Source organism: Bos javanicus, chromosome 10 (genome assembly GCF_032452875.1).
Source record: "Bos javanicus breed banteng chromosome 10, ARS-OSU_banteng_1.0, whole genome shotgun sequence".
Classification (NCBI taxonomy): domain Eukaryota; kingdom Metazoa; phylum Chordata; class Mammalia; order Artiodactyla; family Bovidae; genus Bos; species Bos javanicus.
The window spans coordinates 7,436,391-7,458,757 of record NC_083877.1 but is presented as its reverse complement, the minus strand read 5'-3'; the positions used below and the strand labels follow the sequence as shown (position 1 = coordinate 7,458,757).

At 42.4% G+C, this 22,367-nt stretch overlaps 1 protein-coding gene across 2 annotated transcripts in view; it reads right to left on the bottom strand.

The window, feature by feature from the left end:
• Positions 1-22,367, bottom strand: part of SV2C (synaptic vesicle glycoprotein 2C) — a 224,626-nt gene that overhangs the window by 139,263 nt on the left and 62,996 nt on the right. The window contains exon 1 of one of the 2 annotated variants that reach the window (XM_061430006.1): positions 11,242-11,407. The exons of the other annotated variant lie outside the window; for it this stretch is intronic. The gene's annotated coding sequence lies outside the window, so the exon portion shown is untranslated. Of the gene's footprint in view, positions 1-11,241; positions 11,408-22,367 lie in introns of those variants that run through there. 2 annotated transcript variants of the gene reach the window in all.

Below are 22,367 nucleotides of genomic sequence, written 5' to 3'. Positions count from 1 at the left end.
CAGGATTAGAGTTAAGAGTATCACATCAGTAAATCAAGTCCCATGGTAATAGGGAAGAACAAATCTGACTCATATTAGATCTGTTTCTTTTACTTTAAGCTTTGTTTTATTGCTTTTGCTTTGAGGTAAGCATGTTACCTTTAGCCTGAAATATAAGGGACAGGCCATTTTCAAGGCTCTGACCTTTAAGGGTATAGGGTATAACACTTCTCCATTCACAAAGAGATAAAAGTTGCAAAACAGAGAATAACATTTGTCTTGCTGGAGGTTTACAGGAATATGGGGACTGGACCTATGTGGACAGCTGCAAGAAAGAGAATTCCAACACCACGAAGTCTGAAACAACCAATCACACCCCCTCCCCTTTTAGTATGAAAGAAACATGAATTCTGACATGGGTAAGATGGTTCTCTAGGACATTAGTCCAGCACCTTCTTGGATTTGGGGCTTCCTGAAGAAAGTCACTATTTGTTGTCTCAACACCTTACCTCCAAATTAATGGTCTGTTGTGTGGAAAGCAGAATGAATTTGGACTCAGTAATACCAGAAGCCAAGTTTTCTAGAAGGTAGGGGAAACTTTTAATACTATTTAACTCTTTCATGTTAGATCCAATTTTTCCTCTGCACTTCAACAATTGTGACTGTCATGAATATCTGAACATTCACAAGTATATTCAGTGTCAATTTTTCATATATATGTATATATATACATATATATGTACACACACACACACATATATATTCCCTCCTACTTTAAAGGATAAATTCTCTTTTTTACTTTATTATATCTAATCCCTGGGTCATGTGAGTAAAACCTAGTCATGTTCAGATTTCCTTTTGCTTTATAACAAAGAATAACAGGAGATTACAATTTATGTTTTAGGTATCTAACTGTACTTAGACAGACTAACATAGACAGCATATTAAAAAGCAGAGACATTACTTTGCCAACAAAAGTTCATCCAGTCAAAGCTACGGTTTTTCCAGTAGTCATTATGGATGCGAGAGTTGGACTATGAAGAAAACTGAGTGCCGAAGAATTGATGCTTTTGAACTGTGGTGTTGGAGAAGACTCTTGAGAGTCCCTTGGACTGCAAGGAGATCCAACCAGTCCATCCTAAAGAAAATCAGTCCTGAATACTCATTGGAAGGATTGATGCTGAAGCTGAAACTCTAATACTCTGGCCACCTGATGCGAAGAACTGACTCATCTGAAAAGATCCTGATGCTGGGAAAGATTGAAGGCAGAAGAAGAAGGGGATGACAGAGGATGAGATGGTTGGATGGCATCACCGACTCGAAGGACATGAGTTTGAGAAAGCTCCAGGAGTTGGTGATGGTCAGGGAAGCCTGGCGTGCTGCAGTCCATGGGGTTGCAAAGAGTCTGACACGAATGAGCGACTCAAATGAACTGAACTGTCCTTGGCAAACTGCAGCCTGTAGGGGGAGGCAAAGACTCTCCCTCATTTCACTCAGCAAGGAAGAGCTCTGATTCTGTGAAGGACAAAATGAAAACTTCAGAGACTTAAAAATGAGGCCATGTGCTGGGTGGAAAATGATCCCTTTATTTGGACCATCTCTCTTCCGTGGAGTGTTTTACCTTGTATCATCCGCGGCTCCCACAGCCCCACTGCCCTCCTCTCTCCCCGCTTCTCTCTCCCCCCTTCTCCAGCTTCTCTCAAGAGCCGTGAGATTTTACCTTGCTTGGAAGCCACAGCCTAGTGATTTCATGGATGCAAGTAGAAAACGTAAGGCTCCTAGGTCTGACACAGAGGACACTCACACTCCCAGCAACAGCACAGTGAGCGTGTGCGCTGACCAGGAAGGAATGGAGCAGGCAGCTACAGCCTACCTCTAGCCTTAGTGTTGTGCTACATGAGGAGCAGCCCAGCTCAGGGAAGGAGCCCACATCCACATTTGGAGACCGGGCTTCCCTGGGGGCTCAGTGGTAAAGAATCCACCTGCCAGTGCTGGAGACATGGGTTTGCTCTCTAGGTGGGAAAGATCCCCTGGAGAAGGAAATGGCAACCCACTCCAGTATTCCTGCTTGGGAAACCCCATGGACGGAGGAGCCTGGTGGGTTATAGTCCATGGGGTCACAAAGAGTTAGACATGACTCAGCAACCAAACAACAACAAATCAAGAGTGTACAGGTCTATAGCAGGGGTAGACAGACTACGTTCTTGTAGAGCAAGGAATGGTGAGTTAAGAATTTTTTTTTTACATTGAAAAAGGGTTATAATAAAGAAGAATATGTAACAGAAACTATGAAAGTGAAAGTTGCTCAGTCGTGTTCGACTCTTTGCTACCCCAAGGACTGTATAGTCCATGGACTTCTCCAGGCCAGAATACTGGAATGGGTAGCCTTTCCCTTCTCCAGTGGATCTTCCCAACCCAGGGATCAAACCCAGGTCTCCTGCATTGCAGGCAGATTCTTTACCAGCTGAGCCACAAGGGAAGCCCCCAAAGCCTAGCGTATTTACTGTCTGGCCCTTCACAGAAAAAGTTTGCTGACCCTGGTCTATAGCATCCTCTGTGCTTAGGGACTTATGGGGCTGCAGGTGGCAGGATGGCAAACAGAGGATTTAGGGCTTCTCCGTCTCACCCCTCTTCCTTTCCATCAGAGCTACAAAAGGCAGGCCTAGTGGAGCAAGTGTGTTATGAAATTATCTTGGTCTTTCACTATTACCTCCCATCTCCGACATCCCCAGCGGCAGGAGGAGTTCATAAGGAGAGACCGAGATGAAGGCTCACTGTTGCATTAACATTTGCGCGGGCAAGGGTTTTCTGACCAGCATGCTGCTGGTGTGGTTGTTTTCTAATAGCTACCGCCCAGCCCTCCAGAGGACGTCTCAGACTCTCTTGGGAAACCTCTTCTTTCCTACCAACCAAAATATTTCTCCACAAACCAACACCACTCTTTCACCAGCCTAGTCATCTCATTACCTGGAAACCTGATTCACCTGATACCTTCTTTCTTAAGTCCCTGGAGCTCCATGTGCTGTGGTCATCAGGACAGGTTTCCAAGCAGTATCAGCATCATCTGGTAGCTTTTCGGTAAGTGGATCCACAAAAAGGGACTGATTACGAACACTATTATCGCCAGCCTTCAGTCAGCACAGGGTTTACCTTAACTCTGGCTTATTGGATGATGGTTTGATACAGGTGATGGATTCCCCTGCTGCTATTGAGGGGCTTATCTGTTTTGTTCTATCTTCTTTGATCCAGCAGTTCTCTCAGCTTAAGAAACAAAATCCTAACTGACAAGCCTGGAATAAAATACATCTATTTAAGTTTTTGTAAAACCCTTAATCCTAGTCTGTCACCACCCTGCCACACTTTTCAGCCAACAGCTAAGACAGTTCTTCTGAAAATTACGTCAAGTTGAAATGCTAAGTACAGAGCACAGTCACAGAGATCTGGGCCAATCTTGTCACACCAGTAAATTGGAATGACAACCATCATATTGCCAAGTAAGTCTGGAAATCAGGATGCTTCTAAATGGAACCACTAGCTGAATCTGGCCACCTACTAACCAGACACCTTTCCCGCATTAATTCATTTTTAATGTACATTCAGAGTTCTCCCTTAAACAGTATGATGGGACAACTCTTCATCTTTCATCTACCTTGTGCAATAAAATGGACTTTATGTTTCTCTTTCGTTAAGTTTTTCTTTCACACGGTTACTAGAACTGACACGAGAACCCTATGAAGTCAGAAGGAGTTTAAATAACAGTTCATTAATTAATAGTGAAAAACAGGGGGAAGCTTGCTAGAGTACTTTCTACTTCAATAGCACCAAAAAGGTTTCTCAAGATTTACATCCCACCAGAAGAATTACTGAAGCACTGATGCCTAGAGGGCAGACTCAGTCACAAAGGAGCAGAACAGGGGATTTCTCTTCCGGGTTAAATTTGTTACTGGAGCAGCCCTGGAACATCTTTTCAGAACTACTAAAACCCCCAGGAAGCTCTTCCATCAGGAAGCTCCCATGAGCCTCTTATCCTTCTCCATCAGAGGGCAGACAGACTGAAAACCACAATCACAGAAAACTAACCAAACTAGTCACATGGGCCACAGCCTTGTCTAACTCAATGAAACTATGAGCAGTGCTGTGTAGGGCCACCCAAGACGGGTGGGTCATGGTGGAGAGTTCTGACAAAAATGTGGTCCACTGGAGAAGGGAATGGCAAACCACCTCAGTATTCTTGCCTTGAGAACCCCATGAACAGTATGAAAAGGCAAAATGATAGGGTACTGAAAGGTGAACTCCCCAGGTCGGTAGGTGCTCAATATGCTACTGGAGATCAGTGGACAATTAACTCCAGAAAGAATGAAGGGATGGAGCCAAAGCAAAAACAATACCCAGCTGTGGATGTGACTGGTGATGGAAGCAAGGTCTGATGCTGTAAAGAGCAATATTGCATAGGAACCTGGAATGTTAGGTCTATGCTGCTGCTGCTAAGTCGCTTCAGTTGTGTCCGACTCTGTGCGACCCCAGAGACGGCAGCCCACGAGTCCCCACCGCCCCCCCTCCCCCAACTGACCCTGGGATTCTCCAGGCAAGAACACTGGAGTGGGTTGCCATTTCCTTCTCCAGTGCATGAAAGCAAAAAGTGAAAGTGAAGTCACTGAATCAAGGCAAATTGGAAGTGGTCAAACAGGAAATGGCAAGAGTGAACATCGACATTTTAGGAATCAGAGAACTAAAATGGACTGGAATGGGTGAATTTAACTCAGATGACCATGATATCTACTACTGAGGGCAAGAATCCCTTAGAAGAAATGGAGTAGCCATCATAGTCAACAAAAGAGTCCAAAATGCAGTTCAGTTCTGTTCAGTTCCTCAGTCGTGTCTGACTCTTTGCAATCCCATGAACCGCCGCATGCCAGGCCTCCCAGTCTGTCACCAACTCCTGGAGTTTACTCAAACTCATGTCCATTGAGTTGGTGATGCCATCTAACCATCTCATCCTCTGTCATCCCCTTCTCCTCCTGCCTTCAATCTTTCCCAACATCAGGGTTTTTCAAATGAGTCACCTCTTCACATCAGTTCAGTTCAGTCCCTCAGTCATGTCCAAATCTTTGTAACCCTATAAACTGCAGCATGCCAGGCCTCCCCTGTCCATCACCAATTCCCGGAGTCCACCCAAACCCATGTCCATTGAGTTGGTGATGCCAATCAACCATCTCATCCTCTGTCATCCCCTTCTCCTCCTGTCCTCAATCTTTCCCAGCATCAGGGTCTTTTCAAATTAATCAACTCTGCATCAGGTGGCCAAAGTATTTGAGTTTCAGCTACAACATCAGTCCTTGTAATGAACACTCAGGACTTATGTCCTTTAGGATGGACTGGTTGGATCTCCTTGCAGTCCAAGGGACTCTCAAGAGTCTCCTCCAACACCACAGTTCAAAAGCATCAATTCTTCAGTGCTCAGCTTTCTTTATAGTCCAACTCTCACATCCATACATGACCACTGGTAAACCGTAGCCTTGACTAAATGGACCTTTGTTGACAAAGTAATGTCTCTGCTTTTTAATATGCTGTCTAGCTTGGTCATAACTTTCTTTCCAAGGAGTAAGCATCTATTAATTTCATGGCTGTAGTCACCATCTTCAGTGATTTTGGAGGCCACAAAAATAAAGTCTGTCACTGTTTCCCCATCTATTTGCCATGAAGTGATGGGACTGGATGCAATGATATTAATCTTCTGAATGTTCAGCTTTAAGCCAACTTTTTCACTCTCCTCTTTCACTTTCATCAAGAGGCTCTTTAGTTCCTCTTCCCTCTCTGCCATAAGGATGGCATCATCTGCATATCTGAGGTTATTGATATTTCTCCCAGAAATCTTGATTTCAGCTTGTGCTTCATCCAGCCCAGCATTTCTCATGATGTACTCTGCATATAAGTTAAATAACCAGGGTGACAATGAACAGTCTTGACGTACTTCTTTTCCTATTTGGAACCAGTCATCGTTCCATGTCCAGTACTTGGATGCAATCTCAAAAACAACAGAATGATCTCTGTTCGTTTCCAAGGCAAACTATTCAACATTACGGTAATCCAAGTCTATGCTCCAACCAGTAATGCTGAAGAAGCTGAAGTTGAACGGTTCTATGAAGACCTACAAGACCTTCTAGAACTAACACCCCAAAATGATGCCCTTTTCATTACAGGGGACTGGAATGGAAAAGTAGGAAGTCAACAAACATCTGGAGTAACAGGCAAAGCTGGCCTTGGAGTACAGAATGAAGCAGGGCAAAGGCTAACAGAATTTTGCCAAGAGAACACACTGGTCATAGCAAATGAACATAGCAAACTCTCTTCCAACAACACAAGAGAAGACTCTACACATGGACATCACCAGATGGCGAATACTGAAATCAGATTGATTATATTCTTTGCAGCCAAACGTAGAGAAGCTCTATATAGTCAGCAAAAACAAGACCTAGAGCTGACTGGCTCAGATCATGAACTCCTTATTGCCAAATTCAGACTTAAATTGAAGAAAGTAGGGAAAACCACTAGACCATTCAGGTATGACCTAAATCCAATCCCTTATGACTATACAGTGGAAGTGAGAAACAGATTTAAGGGACTTGACCTGATAGACAGAGCGCCTGATGAACTATGGACAGAGATTTGTGACACTGTACAGGAGACAGGGATCAAGACCATCCCCATGGAAACGAAATGCAGAAAAACAAAATGGCTGTCTGAGGAGGCCTTACGAATAGCTGTGAAAAGAAGAGAAGCGAAAAGCAAAGGATAAAAGGAAAGTTATGCCCATTTGAATGCAGAGTTCCAAAGAATAGCAAGGAGGGATAAGAAAGCCTTCCTCAGTAATCAGTGCAAAGAAATAGAGGAAAACAACAGAATGGGAAAGACTAGAGATCTCTTCAAGAAAATTAGAGATACCAAGGGAATATTTCATGCAAAGATGGGCGCAATAAAGGACAGAAATGGTATGGACCTAACAGAAGCAGAAGCTATTAAGAAGAGGTGGCAAGAATACACAGACGACCTATATAAAAAATATCTTCATGACCCAGATAATCACTATGGTGTGATCACTCACCTAGAGCCAGACATCCTGGAATGCAAAGTCAAGTGGGCCTTAGAAAGCATCACTACAAACAGAGCTAGTGGAGGTGATGGAATTCCAGTTGAGTTATTTCAAATCCTGAAATATGATGCTGTGAAAGTGCTACAGTCAATATGCCAACAAATTTTGAAAACTCAGCAGTGGCCACAGGACTGGAAAAGGTCAGTTTTCATTCCAATCCCAAAGAAAGGCAATGCCAAAGAATGATCAAACTACCTCACAATTGCACTCATCTCATACACTAGTAAAGTAATGCTCAAAATTCTCCAAGCCAGGCTTCAACAGTATGTGAACCGTGAACGTCCAGATTTTCAAGCTGGTTTTAGAAAAGGCAGAGGAACCAGAGTTCAAATTGCCAACATTCGCTGGATCATCAAAAAACCAAGAGAGTTCCAGAAAAACATCTATTTCTGCTTTATATGCCAAAGCCTTTGACTGTGTGGATCACCACAAACAGTGGAAAATTCTTAAAGAGATGGCAATACCAGACCACCTGACCTGCCTTTTGAGAAATCTGTATGCAGGTCAAGAAGCAACAGAACTGGACATGGAACAACAGACTGGTACAAAATAGGAAAAGGAGTAAGTCAAAGCTGTATATTGTCACTCTGGTTATTTAACGTATATGCAGAGTACATCATGTGAAATGCCAGGCTGGATGAAGCACAAGCTGGAATCAAGATTGCTGGGAGAAATATCAATAACCTCACATATCAGATGACACCACCCATATAGCAGAAAGTGAAAAAGAACTAAAGAGCCTCTTAATGAAAGTGAAAGAGGAGAGTGAAAAAGTTGGCTTAAAGCTCAACATTCAGAAAACAATGATCATGGCATCTGGTCCCATCACTTCATGGCAAATAGATGGGGAAACAGTGGTTGACTTTATTTTTCTGGTCTCCAAAATCACTGAAGATGGTGACTGAGCCATGAAATTAATAGATGCTTACTCCTTGGAAGAAAAGTTATGACCAACCTAGACAGCATATTAAAAAGCAGAGATATTACTTTGCCAACAAAGGTCCATCTAGTCAAGGCTATGGTTTTTCCAGTAGTCATGTATGGATGTGAGGGTTGGACTATGAAGAAAGCTGAGGGCTGAAGAATTGATGCTTTTGAACTGTGGTGTTGGAGAAGACTCTTGAGAGTCCCTTGGACTGCAAGGAGATCCAACCAGTCCATCCTAAAGGAAATCAGTCCTGAATATTCATTTGAAGGACTGATGCTGAAGCTGAAACTCCAATACTTTGGCCACCTGATGTGAAGAACTGACTCACTGGAAAAGACCCTGATGCTGGGAAAGATTGAAGGCGGGAGGAGAAGGAAATGACAGAAGATGAGATGGTTGGATGGCATCACCGACTTAATGGACGTGAGTTTGAGTAAACTCCAGGAGTTGGTGACGAACAGGGAGGCCTGGCATGCTGCAGTCCATGGGGTTGCAAAGATTCAGACACGACTGAGCGACTAAACTAAACTGAACTGAATTGAAAACCCCTAGAGCCAATATATTTTCAGGAGAGGGAGATTGTTTTATATTTTATGAGACAATCTATTGAGAACCATTGTTCTCTGAACTTTGCCCACTTATTAGAGTATAACTTAGGAGAGAGAGAGGTGAGGTCTGACGAGGAAGGGAAGATATATTCACCCTAGGACACCAAGAAAGCTAGGAAGTGGTTGGCAGAGTGAGTGGGCTTAAGAAATAATGGGAAGAGAAACAGCCACCTCCTAGGGCGGACCTGTGGATGAGCACTAGGCTTCGGCCAGAGAGATCTGTTAGCCTCCACGACACCAAAGGAGATGAGGAATTCAGGAATACATTTTTACATAATTACTCTTTATGGATCTAGAACATATGAGCATTTCTAACATTTTATGGACTCTTCTACACTTTCTGCTTTTTTTGCCCATCTGCTTTTGTTTCTGGCCAATGTGATTACAGGAGTTTTAACCATTATTGATGACCTGTATCCAAGGTGAGAATGGGACCTGGGGTGAGTAGTTGTGGTAGCCAGGAGGGGGTCTGGTAGTTGGGTAAGCAAGGGGGTGAGTCAGCTAAAGCAGGGGGTTTCAGGGCCATGGGGTGTAGAGACCTGGAGGTCAGGGGGAGCCAAAAAAGGCTGCACTGGCAGGAACCCTCTAGTGAAGGGCAGTCAGATCTAGGAGTAAGAAGTCTGAGCCCAAGGATTTTGATTCTACCTAGAAGAAACCCATGATTCATATGCAGGGTCAGGAAGCCCAGGGGCACTGGGAGCATTTACACATGAAACTCAGGGACTCTTTTACCAATATGGCCTACCAAGACTTATCGCCATCCATTTTGAGCAGAAAGCAATTAGAGGAGATGTAATGGGTGGATGACATCACTGACTCAATGGACACGAATTTGAGCAAACTCCAGAAGATGGTAAAGGACAAGGAAGCCTGGAGTGCTGCCGTCCACGGGATCACAAAGAGTCAGACACAGCTTAGCTACTGAACAACAACATATCACCATCATGTGAATTTTAAGAAAGGGTCTGGACACCATGAATGTGGATTCCATGGATTCTGCCTCAAACGTAAAGGCGGTTTTCTCTGTCCCACAGTGACTTATTTTTCCTCTATCATTTTAGAACCCAAAAGTGGTGTGAAGTGCATTGTCTAAGTTAGGATTTTTTTTTTTTAAGCCTAGGAATGACTCAGTCAGTAAAGACTGACTCCAACTCCTGGGCCTAAAGACTCTTCACCACCAGCCACTCAATGGAGGACTGCATGCCTTCTAGCCAGATGACACTTATTAGTCATGTGATCTTGGAGAGACTAATTAAACCTATCTGGGCATCAGTTTCATTATCTGTAAAACAGGGATAATAATACATTCTTTACTGGGTTACTAATAAGATAAAATCATGTAAATCTTATAAACTCCTCAGAATGATTTCTGGTGCATAGTAAAACCTATGGCATCTGGTACCATCACTTCATGGCAGATAGATGGGGAGAAAGTGGAAACAGTGATAGGTTTTATTTTCTTGGGCTCCAAAATTATTGCAGATGGTGACTGCAGCCATGAAATTAAAAGATACTTGCTTCTTGGAAGAAAAGCTATGACAAACCTAGACAGTATATTAAAAAGCAGAGACATCACTTTGCCAACAAAGATTTGTGTAGTCAAAGTTATGATTTTTACAGTAGTCAAGTTAGACATGAGAGTTGGACCATAAAAAAGGCTGAGCACCAAAGAATTGATGCTTTAGAACTGTGGTGCTAGAGAAGACTCTTGAGAGTCCCTTAGACAGTAAGGAGATCAAACCAGTCAATCCTAAAGGAAATCAACCCTGAATATTCAGTGGAAGGACTGATGCTGAAGCTCCAATACTTTGGCCACTTGATATGAAGAACTGACTCATTTGAAAAGACCCTGATGCTGGGAAAGGTTGAGGGCAGGAGGAGAAGGAGATGACAGAGGATGAGATGTTTGGATGGCATCATCGATTCAATGGATATGAGTTTGAGCAAGCTCCCAACAACTATTGGGAGATGGTGAAGGACAGGGAAGCCTGGGGTGCTGCAGTCCATGGGGTCACAAAGAGTTGGACAGGACTTATCGACTCAACAGCAACAACAAAACCTAGGCAAGTATTCACCACTATTATTATCTGGGTTTTCCCACTTGGAAAGACAAGCTAATGCTGTCTTCTTCTAGCTCACAGAAACAATATGAATGCATGCACTCAACTTTGCAAGTCGTGGCAACTTGGGGCTTTTCCCTTTACACTAATCAGTCACATTCAAGGCCACCAAGACACAAGGTCTAGGATGATATAGAGGTGGAAAGGACATGAGATATAGAGTCAAATTACTCATTTTCCAGATGAAAAACTTAGCCCAAACTTGATGGTCTTAAAGTTAGTTTGGTAACAGGACTAGAATTCCATAAAGTAAACTTGCTAGGTTCTGAAGGTACAGGTTCAATGCCTACTGTGTCAGTATTACCATTGTTTATTTGGTAATAAAACAGACTGATCCCCAGTCTGTTTTTCTTGTCAGTAATATGATCAAATGTGAAAATATCTTAAGCTCTGCAGAAGAGGTTACATGTAATTATGGGCTTCCCAGGTAGCACTAGTGGTGACGACTATACTTACCAATGCAGGAGATGAAGGAGATGCAAGAGACAGGAGTTCAACTCCTGGGTCAGGAGGATCCCCTGGAGTAGGGAATGGCAACCCTTGAGTATTCTTGCCTGGAGAAGTCCATGGACAGAGGAGCCTGAAAGGCTGCAGTCCAGGGAGCCACAAAGAGTCAGACACGCCTGAGTGACTAAGCACACACACAGGGCTGGCTGAGGGCTGGGCCTGACGGTACTGCACAACTCATTCACGTGCCTTAACTTCCTCCCAGTGTTCTAATTTTGCATCATGTACATCAAGTAGAGAGACTTCCTGTGTCATGGAACTTCAGGCCCAAGCATGTCCTTTTAGAAAAACCTTTTGATTGGCAAACTTGACTCTTGATTATTGAACCCTATATAAGTGGGCCAAGAGCTCTGCTGCAGAAAGCTTGGCCAGTGGTGTCCAAAACAATGAGTCTGTTGAACAATAAGGGCTCTGTTGTTAGTGTCAATCCAAAAGATCTCTGCCATCTTTTGGAAGGAACATAAATGGGGCCCCCCACACTGCCACATTCCAAAACTTGAAAGTGAGGGGCAAGTAACCAATGAAGCATTTTCTGAGACAGCATTTAATAGGTGCAGCTGTCTAATGGTTGGACCCCACCTCATAGATACCTGCAGGATTGACTTACCATAAGATCAAATGATGACTCCACAAAGGTGCCTTTTATTTTAACTTGTTGCAAGCTCCATTCCTTCTATTACCTTACAATCAGATCTGGGCTAAGTAAAGAGATTTAACTACTCAAATACGGGTTTGTTGGTTCTAATTACAAACTTGCAATTAAGAAACCCAGTTTCCACTTTCTTCCTCTTCCCTGACTTTAAAAGACTTTGGAATCGCCTCAGATGCCACAGTGCAGGGATGTGGAACACTGTTGTGCCACCTGTGAGGTCAAATGATAAAAATTTCCTTTACTTTGAAAAAAAAAAAAAATGCCCAAAGCTCTTACCCCTGAGGGTATTCACACCCTTATCACTTATCTTCATTTCTATTCTGGGCCTGATATGAACCCAAGATACCGCAGGGCAGAAACAATATCAGGAGACTCAGGGAGAACAGTGGGCTTGAGGCCCTGGGGTTAGCTAGGGACAGGTAGAAAAGATTTTAGGTTACCAACCCCCCACCCCACCCCCCACCCCAGTCCCCCAATCTTCCTTTCTGATCCTTGGCGCATCTCTGCACAGCGCTCACTCTCCTGGTCTGGGCGTGCAGAACAGCTTCTACTCTGATCGGGATTCCCTTCTGCTTTCTACCCAAGAGTCTGCCCTGCTGCCCATCCCCCTGCCCCCAGGCTCAGCGCAGCTGCTCCCAGTTCTGGAACCTACTCAGCTACTGACGTGGTCTTTCTGAGTTTGGTCTTAAGAAAAACCGAACAAATCAAAAAACCCCAGCTCAACAGATACTACTCATGCTATTCAGCAATAAATAGGAACATATGATTAAAACATGAAACCACTGATGATGGGCATTACTGCTGGGGAGGGGATCAATCTCAAAAAGTTACAGACTGGAAGATTCCCTTTCTAAAATGTTCTCAAAATGGCATCATCACAGAGACGGAGCACAGTGGTTGCCGGGGTTAAGGGTTAGGGAGATGTGTGGCTATAAAGGATGTAGAGGAGTAACGTGAGGTGATTTCTTTGTGGTGATGAAACAGGTCTGGACCCTGATTGTGTGGGGAGGCTATATAAATCCATATATGTAATAAAATTTCTTAGTGCGTGCTAAGTTGCTTCAGTCATGTCTGACTCTTTGTGACCCTACGGACTGTAGCCTGCCAGGCTCCTCTGCAATGGGATTTTCCAGGCAAGAATATTGGAGCGGGTTGCCGTGCCCTCCTGCAGGGAATCTTCCCGACCCAGGGATCAAACCTGCATCTCTTACGTCTCCTGCATTGGCAGGCAGATTCTTTCCCACTAGCACGACCTGGGAAGCCCAAATTTCTTAGAACTATCCCCAATTCTCCCCTATCCCACCACTACCAAAAAAAGAGAGAGAGAGATGTTTAAAAAAAAAATGAAGAAATCCAAAAAAAGTCTGTCTCTGAGTTAATATCACACCAATGTCAATTTCCTTATATATATTAAGGTTTTGTAAGATATTATCCTTGAGAGAGGCTGGGTGAAGGGTAAACAGGAACTCCATGTACTATTTGTACTATTTTTGCAACTTCTTACAAGTCTTAAACTATTTAAAAAACATATATACAACTCAATTGTAAGGTCATGAGTTCTAGCCCCAGCAACAGCACATCCCAAGAAAGGACAAAAAAAGACATGCAGAATGTCAAAATCATACCTCAGTTGTGTGGCATTCTTAATGAAAATATCATATGGAATTTAGTGTCAAGTTGAAAAGCCTTGGTATTTAAAAACACAAAACAAAATGCAGTAAGTCACATAATTTAACCAATGATTTGTCTTTAGTGGCAGCAAAAGAACAGGCTCATAAAGTCAAGGTGTCACCAAACATTTTGCATTATTCAAGTCTGGTTGGCTTTTCTTCCGTCAATTATTTGCTACCACAGAGTCCTTGTTCTACAGTGCAGATCATAAATATCTTCCTGACATGAACTGCGATCCCTAACACACAGACCCTATGTGTATCTTTCCCAACACCACCAAGCAATGAACAATTCTGGCACTGTCCACCCAGAGACAGCACCAATCCCATAGTGCTGGGTGGCTCATCTCCTGCATTTCAGACCCATATCACAGGGTTCTGCCACCTGTGCTTCTGACCAACTGGCTAGTCAGGTTCCCACAGCCCCTTCCTAGGATCCAATTACTGTGCTAGAGAGGCTCACCAAACTCAGAGATACATTTTACTAACTAGATTTACCAGTTTATTATCAAAGGAAATTACTCAGGAACAGGCAGATGGAAGAGATGAACAAATAGGGCAAGGCATGGGAAAGGGACTAACTTTACCAAGCAAGCCAGACAATTTCCCAAGCAACCTGACATGTCTATTCTTTTTAGAAAAGAGCTTTATTGAGATATAATTCATATACAATCCAATTCTCCCATTTAGAATAGAAAATTCAATGTTTTTATTTTATTCACGGATATACACGATCATCAATACAGCAGCACATTTCATCACCAAAAAGAAACTCCATACCCTTTAGCTCTCCTCACTGGTGACCAGTAGTTTTATTTCTATATCTGTAAGTCTGTTTCTATTTTGCTAATACACAGAAGAACTATACAAAAAATATCTTCATGACCCAGAGGACCATGATGGTGTGATCACTCACCAAAGCAAGACATCCTGGAAAGCGAAGTCAAATGGGCCTTAGGAAGCATCACTATGAACAAAGCTAGTGGAGGTGATGGAATTCCAGTTGAGCTATTTCAAATCCTGAAAGATGATCCTGTGAAAGTGCTGCACTCAATATGCCAGCAAATTTGGAAAACTCAGCAGTGGCCATGGGACAGGAAAAGGTCAGTTTTCATTCCAATCCCAAAGAAAGGCAATGCCAAAGAATGCTCAAACAACCACACAATTGTATTCTTATCACACTAGCAAAGTAACGCTCAAAATTCTCCAAGCCAAGTTTTAACAGTATGTGAATTGTAAACTTCCAGATGTTCAAGCTGGTTTTAGAAAGGGCAAAGGAACCGGAGGTCATATTGCCAACATCCGTTGGACCATCAAAAAAGCAAGAGAGTTCCAGAAAAACATCTATCTCTGCTTTATTGATTATGCCAAAGCCTTTGACTGTATGGATCACGACAAACTGTGGAAAATTCTTAAAGAGATGGGACTACCAGACCACCTGACATGCCTGAGAAATCTGTATGCAGGTCAAGAAGCAACAATTAGAACCGGACATGGAACAGTGGACTGATTCTGAATTGGGAAAGGAGTACATCAAGGCTGTATATTGTCACCTTGCTTATTTAACTTAAATGCAGGGCACAACATGTGAAATGCTGGGCTGGATGAAGCACAAGCTGGAATCAAGATTGCCGGGAGAAATATCAATAACCTCAGATATGCAGATGACACCACCCTTATGGCAGAAAGCGAAGAAGAACGGAAGAGTCTCTGGATGAAAGTGAAAGAGGAGAGTGAAAACGTTGGCTTAAAGCTCAACATTCAGAAAACTAAGATCATGGCATCTGGTCCTATCACTTCATGGCAAATAGATGGGGAAACAATGGAAACAGTGACAAACTATTTTGGGGGGCTCCAAAATCACTGTGGACAGTGACTGCAGCCATGAAATTAAAAGACGCTTGCTTCTTGGAAAAAAAGCTATAACAAATTTAGCAGCATGTTAAAAAGCTGAGATGTTACTTTGTCGACAAATGTCCATATAGTCAGAGCTATGGTTTTTCCAGTAGTCATGTATGGATGTGAGAGCTGGACTATAAAGAAAGCTGAGCACCGAAAAATTAATGCTTTCAAATTGCGGTGCTGGAGAAGACTCTTGAGAGCTCCTTGGACTGCAAGGAGATCCAACCAGTCCATCCTAAAGGAAATCAATCCTGAATATTCATTGGAAGGACTTTTTTTTTCAATATTCATTGAAGCTGAAAGTCCAATACTTTGGCCATCTCATGCGAAGAACCGATTCATTGGAAAAGACCCTGATGCTGGGAAAGATTGAAGGCAGGATGAGAAGGGGATGACAGAGGATGAGATGGTTGGATGGCATCACCAACTCAATGGACATGAGTTTGAATAAGCTCCAGGAGATGGCGAAAGACAGGGAAGACCGGCGTGCTGCAGTCCATGGGGTTGCAGAGTCAGTCACGACTGAGCAACTGAATTGATACATATTCACATTTCATTTTTTAGATTCCACATATAGGTGATATTATACAGAATCTGTCATTCATTGTCTGCCTTATTTCAACAAGCATAGTATTCTCTAGGCCTGTCCACATTGCTGCAAATCACAATATTTCATTCTTTTTTCTGGCTGAGTAATATTCCACTGTCTATATACATCAAATCTTCTTTATCCATTGGTTTGTCGATGAACACTTGGGTTGCTTCCATTTCTTGGTTTTATAAATAATGCTGCTATGAACACTAGGATGCATGTACCTTTATGAATTAGTCTTTTCTTTTTTTAATATATGTATATCCAGAAGTTGAATTCCTGGATCATATGGTAGCTCTGGTTTTTAGTTTTTTGAGGAACCTGCATATTCTTTTTCCACAGTGGCTACACCAATTTACATTCCCACCAACACTATATAAGGGTCTCTTCTCCACATCCTTGCCAACATTTGTTATTTATAGACATTTTGATAATAACCATTCTGACAGGTGTGAAGTGATATTTCATTGTTGTTTTGATTTGCATTTATCTAGCATTTAGTGATGTTGAGCATCTTTTCATGTGTCTGATATTCATCCATACATCTTGGAAAAATGTCTATTCAGGTCTTCTGCCCATCTTTTGATTGGGTTATTTGTTTTGTGGATAGTGAGTTGTATAAGGTGTTCATATATTTTGGATATTAATCCCTTATCAGTCATAGCATTTGTAACTATTTTCTTCTATTTCATAGGTTTGTCTTTTTTTTTTATGACACTTTCCTTTGCTGCAGAAGCTTTTGACTTTAATTACATCTAATTTATTTTTGCTTTTATTTCTTTTGCCTTAGGAAACAGATCTAGAAAAATACTACTACAATTTATGTCAAAGAGGGTTTTACTTATGTTCTCTCCTAGGAGTTCTAAGGTTTCAGGTCTTACATTTAGATTTTAATCCATTTTGAGTTTGTTTTTGTGTATGGTAGGAGGAAATCTTCAAATAGCATTTATTTTACATGTAGCTGTCCAGCTCACCACCACTTGAAGAGACTGTCTTTTCTACACTATGCATTTCTGCCTACCTTGTTATAGATTGACCACAGGTGCATGGTTTATTTCTGGCCTCTCTATTCTGTCCTATTTACCTATATGTCTGTTTTTATGCCAATATCATGCCATTTTGATTACTGTAGCTTTGTAGACTAGTCTGATAAGAAGTCAGCTGTCAAATGGATCTTTTTCTTATAATTGAGCCTGACAATCTCTGCCTTTTGATTGTATTGTCTAATTCATAAATATTTAATGTCATAAATATAGCTAACTTTACCACTTTTTACTTTTTGTTTTCTATGACTCATGTCTTTTCTCCTGTATATTCCACCTTTATTATTTTCTTTGAATTATGTTAATATATTCTAATATAACACTTAAATTTCTTTAATGATTTCTCACTACATTTAAAAAAATTATTCCCTTAGTGATTGCTCCCTTATAAGTGGTGAGTCATTTTTCTTTTGTTGCTTTCAATATTTTTTCCTTTTCAAATATTTGTAAATTACATATCTGATAAAGGGTTAATATCCAAATTATATAAGGAATTCCTACAACTCAATAGCAAAAAAAAAAAAAAGAAAAAAAAAACAGAAATGATTAAAAACAGGTAAAAAAAGTGAGTAGATATTTCTCCATAAAGATATACAAACTCCCAAGAGGTACATTAAAAAATGCTTATCATCACTGTCATCAGGACAAGGCAAACCAAAACCATAATGAGATATCTCACATCTATGAGGATGGCTATCATCAAAAATCAAAAGATAGATGCTGGTAACAATGTGAAGAAAGGAAACCCTGCAACCTACTGGAAAACATAATGGAATGTTGCCCAAAATTTAAAAATAGAACTATCATACGACCCAGCAATCCTATTTCTGGGTGGTGGTGGTTTAGTTGCTAAGTCGTATCTGACTCTTTACAACCCTATGGACTGTGTAGACCACCAAGCTCCTCTGTCCATGGGATTCTCCAGGCAAGAATACTGGAGTGGGTTGCCATTTCCTTCTCCATATATCTGGGTATATACCCCCAAAGAACAAAAATCAGTATCCCTAAGAGATATCTATACTCCCATGTTCATTGCATTATTACTTACAATAAAACAGGATACAAATTAAATATCCACTGACAGGTGAATGGATTTTTTAAATGTGGTACACACATACAACGGACTATTATTCAGCCTTAAAAAGGAAGACAAGCTTGCTATTTGCAATGACACAGATAAACTTATAAGACATTATGCTAAATGAAAGAAGTCAGACACAGAAGAACAAATACTACATGATCCCACTTATATCAGGAATAAAATACTCAAACTCAGCAGCTGCTGCTGCTGCTAAGTCACTTCAGTCATGTCCGACTCTGTGCGACCCCATAGATGGCAGCCCACCAGGCTCTCCCATCCCTGGGATTCTCCAGGCAAGAACACTGGAGTGGGTTGCCATTTCCTTCTCCAATGCATGAAAGTGAAAAGTGAAAGTGAAGTTGCTCAGTCGTGTTCGACTCTTCGTGACCCCGTGGACTGCAGCCTACCAGGCTCCTCCGTCCATGGGATTTTTCATGCAAGAATCCTGGAGTGGGGTGCCATTGCCTTCTCCATCAAAGTCAGCAGAGAGTAGATAAGTGGTTACAAGCAGCTGGGGCAAAGGGAACTGGGGAGGTGTTAATGACAGTACATAAATTCACTTATGCAAGATGAATAAGTCCTAGGGATCTACTGTTCAGCATGGTGCATATAGGAAATTTTATTGTATTGCATACTCTAAAATGTGCTAAATTTGTCAGTGATGGGGAGGTGAATTTACTAGTACTGTCCTCCAGCACCAGGTGCTTTTCACACACACTCTCTAATTCTCACCACAACTCTTTAAGGTGACATTTTGTACTAGCAACTGGCTGTAAGCTATTGCACTTGGCTGGTACAAGGACAGAAGAAACATTTCTGGGCACCTAAGGTCAGCTTTAAGAAGTCCATGACTACTAGAAAGTCACTAAAACAGCTTGGAAGCTTTCACCCCACTTGTTCTTATCTGCCTACTGACACCCCCAAATCAGGAACAGAGGATGAGAGGTTATGGAAAAGTGATAATCACAGTGAAGAAGAAAAAGAAATTTGTAAGACAAAGATATCATTTACTTTCTCTTTCCAGTAAACTAAGCTCAGAGAGTTTAAGAAATACCCCAAAGTCACACAACTCCAGATGTAAGATTCAAATGCATCTCTGCATCAAAGCCTTTGTTCATCCTGAGCCTCTTTCCTTCACATCCTAACTGTTGCTGTTGTTCAGTCACTCAGTTGTGTATGACTCTTTGCAACCCCAGGAACCACAGCACGCGACTTCCCTGTCCTTCACCATCTCCCAGAACTTGCTCAAACTCATGTCCAATGAGTCAGTGATGCCACCAACCATCTCATCCTCTGTCACTTCCTTCTCTTCCTGCCCTCAGTCTTTCCCAGCATCAGGGTCTTTTCCAGTGAGTCAGTTCTTTGCATCAGGTGGCCAAAGTATTGGGGCTTCAGCATCAGCCCCAATATTCAGAACTGATTTCCTTTAGGATGGACTGGTTGGATCTCCTTGCAGTCCAAGGGACTCTCAAGAATCTTCTCCAACACCACAGTTCAAAAGCATCAATTCTTCGGTGCTCACCCCTCCCTATGGTCCAACTCTCACATCCATATGTGACTACTAGAAAACCATAGCTTTAACCATATGGATGTTTGTTGTTAAAGTAATGTCTCTGCTTTTTAATATGCTGTCTAGGTTTGTCATAGTTTTTCTTCCAAGGAGAAAGCATCTTTTAATTTCATGACTGCAGTCACCACCTAATGGAACCATCTAATGCACCATCTAATGCATTCACATCCTAATGGAAACACATAAGGCATCTTAATACATGGTCTGGAAATCATCAGGAAAATCTAGGGTTGCTTCTATTAAATCTTTCTAGTCCTGCATTCAGAGCACTGTTCCTTCTGTTTAATCTTCCTGCTGGAGCATCTGTAACCAATTAGGTGCCCTTATCTGACACATGTCTGTCTCCTTCTCTGGCCTAGAAGTGCCCCCAAAGCAAGGACCACACCCTTGTGACTCCAGCACCTGGTCTGGAACCCGGCACAGAGAAGGCACTAAGAGTTTGCTAGATGACTGAGCAAAGAAAGGTAATTCATGTTGTGAACAGAGGTAAACAAAGCCCCGAGAGCTACGCCTTGGGAAAGCCTTCTTTAGCAGACAGAGAGTAGAATGCAGGTTTCCCAGGTGGCGCCAGCGGTAAAGAATCCACCTGCAAATGCAGGAGACTTAAGAGATGCTGGTTTCATCCCTGGAGGAGATCAATACCCACTCCAGTATTCTTGTCTGAATTCCCATGGACAGAGGAGCCTGGTGGGCTACAGTCCATGGGGTCACAAAGAGTCGGACACGACTGAAGCAACTTAGCATGCACAAGTAGAATGCAGGAGGCATTTTAGAGGAGCTGAGAGATGTTCAGGAGGATGCTGAGCTGCTGAGGTGACAGGAAGATACAGTTTCAGCAAGAATGGGATGGTTCACATTGTATCAAGTTTAGCTTCCCAACCAGTTCCCTCCAACTCACGTCAATCCATGTGATGAAAGGATGCTTAGGGAAAGAGGCCATGCAGAGGAATTCCTCTCAGGCCCAAAGATGGGGGAAGTGCTGGGGGTCTCTACCAAACAAGAGCAGCCCAGGATGCCCAGGGCGGGGGGCAGAGGAAGTACTTTCCTTACCCTGGGAAGAATCTGGCAATCCCATGGCCTTTCTTGGGCTTTCCTAAGGGCTTTGCAGCGATCCAGCCAGCATGCGCCTCCATGTCACAGCTATATAACTGATTTCTCTCTACTGGAGGAGGGGGGGCATCTCTAGGAGAACAATACATTGCTTCATGATCCTGAAAACATATGATCTGTGATCACACACAGTGTAAGATGTGAAGCAGGAATCTGCAGGGGCCACCATCACAGAACTGTTAACCACATCTCTGCCAAGGTCCTTATATTATAAATGTAGTATGCCCGGGGCAGAGCGGGGCAGCAAACAAGAGGTTTCTTTACTCATCCGGCAATCCACAGGACAAATGTGTGGTGTGCAGTCTTAGAGGATCCTTTGACTGAGACAGTTCAACCCTAGGGATGGTCAATTGGAAGCTGCCTCTCCCCCTCTGCCCAGCTGCTCTGAGCAATCCTCTACCATTTCATCACTGCTTTTTGACTGTTTAAATGGGAACAGTAAAAGTACATTTTACTGTTAAATCTAGAGGTACCAGTAAGTGACAGAGTTTTCAACCTGGAAATATAAATAAAATGAGATAGCAGCAAGCTAACCCAGTCCGCTCCTGGTTGGCCAATTTATCTCCTATAGACACTCCAGATATGATTATTGGCATGAGCTGATGCAGAAGTACTGGATAATGGCTACAAATTCATAATTATTTCTTTGCAGAAGATGAGTAATGTTTTTTTCAGCTGCTCTACTCTATAATATAATTATGTTATTAGCAGTATTATACAAAACAAATAGACCACAGTACCTTATGAACAATTTTTTAACACCGATTTGTTTCCTTCTCTTTAAAAACATACATTAAAACTCCATTTAGCAATTAATCTGACATCTGTCCTTTCCACTCTCTAGAATATTTTTCTCTCTGCCACAGCCAACGTCCTTAGTCAGTTATGACCACCTACTCCATCCTGAAACACCCCCTGGCCTCCAGGTAAGAGACTTTTCCTATCTTTCAAACCATTTGTTTAATGCCTTTTCTCCTCTCCCCTCCTAAGCATTTATGAAAAGTCTGCGTTAGCCCCTCTCTTCCTCATGCCTGCCCCTCCAACACACACTCCTTTCCTGTATGCTCTGCATCTCTGTTCAAAGATGTCTTCATTGCCCAACTCTAGGGCCAGTTTCTGCATCAAGCCCCAGAACCTACTTCCAAATGCCTTCTTTTACGATTTCTCCTGAGCAGCCTAGTTGGCATTTCCAAGTTGACAAAAGGTCACTGGGTACCGCTCACCTGCCAGACTCTGTGCCATGGGTAGTGTGTGAACGAGACACTCAGTTCTTGTACTTATAGTACAAATAACTAAATTCATCTTCTTTGGCTCAGACAGTAAAGCGTCTGTCTACAATGCAGGAGACCTGGGTTTGATCCCTGGGTCGGGAAGTTCCCTGGAGAAGGAAAAGGCAACCCACTCCAGTACTCTTGCCTAGAAAATCCCATGGACGGAGGAGCCTGGTGTCCATGG